This window comes from Echinops telfairi, unplaced genomic scaffold (assembly GCF_000313985.2).
Source record: "Echinops telfairi isolate 266 unplaced genomic scaffold, ASM31398v2 ScPeMD7_1;HRSCAF=3_0, whole genome shotgun sequence".
Lineage (NCBI taxonomy): Eukaryota > Metazoa > Chordata > Mammalia > Afrosoricida > Tenrecidae > Echinops > Echinops telfairi.
The window spans coordinates 52,727,929-52,730,039 of record NW_022103896.1 but is presented as its reverse complement, the minus strand read 5'-3'; positions in this window follow the sequence as shown (position 1 = coordinate 52,730,039).

Sequence of the window (2,111 nt, the reverse complement as noted above, 5' to 3'; positions counted from 1 at the left end):
AACAGAACAATTCCTTTAATAAGAAATCTAAAGACTTTTGAGTGTCCAACATAAAATGTGGGCTCAGCAAAGGAAAGCAAGGTGTGCCTACATCCAACCCCATACCCTACGGATTAGATAAGTGTCATGGATACATTATCTCAGTGTGGTGGCTAAGACTCTGAGTCCAAGGTCACTTTTTTTTTTTAAGCAAGAGTTCTAAACTGGATTTGGGCCTTCTCTGTAGCAGAGTGGTTTTCACTGGACTTCGTTCAGTGGCCCCTTGTGAAAGTGTTCTGGACACTGAGAGTACCTATGTGAAAGAACTAAGGTTGAGGAAAAATAGGAGTTCACAAACTCATAATGTACGAATGAATCAGAAGAGCAAGCTAGAACCAAATAGTTGCATCTTGTTCCATGGCATAGCTCCAGTAGTAAGGACGATTAGATAGTTATGTCTTCCATTGCCTTGTGCTTTCCTTGCTCAAGTTTCAATGCTGAGCTCTGATGTGCATCATCTCAGTCAACCTCACAGGAGTCCTACAAGAATGGCACTTTTCTTATCCTTGTTCAAGAGACCGGAAGCCATCTACAGGAGTTTTAAAATATATGGAATTCTACATGGTCAGAAAATGGCCATCAGAGTTCCTTTAATAAATATAGAAGGGTGCTTCAAAATGTTAGTGGGAAGAAAGTCTTATTTTCTAATTCCACACACACTTTTGACTAAATGATTAAATGCTTGCTTGCTAACTAAAAGGTTGAAAGCTCAAACCTACTAGCTACTCCACAAGAGACAGAGGTAACCATTAGCTTCTATAAAGATTACAGCCTCAGAGAATGAGTGGATAGTTGTACCCTAACCCATGGTGTTGCTATGAGTCCGAACTGACCCCATGTCAGCAGGTTTAGTTTACAGTTACTCCAGGTCGCATGAAGTGGAACAAACAAATTAAGGCAGAAATGAGTCAGCGTTCAAAGTTAAATATTTCATCCCTGGAAAGACTAGTAGCAGTTGCTTCTGACTTATTGGTAAGCCTATGTGTTTCTATATACATAGAAACACATGTATATCGAGTATAACTCTATTTATAGAGAGTACATATACTCTCTCCATATACAGTATATGTATCTATATACTCTATATATACTCGAGTGTATATACACTCTACTTTATATATGTATATAGAGTATATGCATATATAGATAAGTATGTATATAGAGTATAACTATATATAGAGAGTACATGTACTCTCTCCATATAGAGTATATGTATATATATACTCTATATATACTCCAGAGTGTATATATACTCTACTATATATGTGTATATAGAGTATATGTATATATATGTATATATAGATAACTATGTATATAGAGTATAACTGTGCTCCATGGAGTTTTAAAATCACCATATTTTGTTTGTTTTGTTTTTTGTTTTAAGTAGACCAGCAGATCTTTCCTCTAAGGTGCTTCTGGATGAGTCTGAGCTGCCAGCCTTTTGATTAGTCGATGAGAACATGAGCCACCTAGACCGTCCATGTCTAGTACATTGCGAAGAATCTGGGTCCACCGGAGAATTTCTAGAAAGAGCAGCCTACTATAAATAAGATAGATTTAGTACTAGGAGCATTTATTTATCCATTTAATTAGCTTATTGAACACTTTATACGCGAGACCCTGCGCATAGGATATTGTCTATATACATAACGAGCTTTTAGTCCGATAGGAAACTTTGGAGACAAGTCCGATTGAGTGTCATAGATACTGTAATGCAGATCTAAATGGAGAGCAGCAAGTGAGAGTGCACGGGTAAGAAAAGAAAGAGGAAAAGAAAAGAGGACTGTTCTAGGCAATTTTAACTCTGGTCTTTATGACTGATGGCTCCTCTGGAGTCCACCCTGACTCCCGGCGACACTAGGCACCAGAGGAACAAACCCTGCCTGTGACCAGTAGGAATCACAGCTTTGTAATTGAAAGGGCGTTCATTGGCTGATTGCTTTAAATGGTAAAACACAAGAAAAGATGTAGCGAAAGATAAATACAAAAAGGAAACAAAGAATTGGGCTTTAATCAGTATGATTAAAAGAAGCCACGGATACATTTTAAGCCCTAAAAAAAAAAGATAAAAA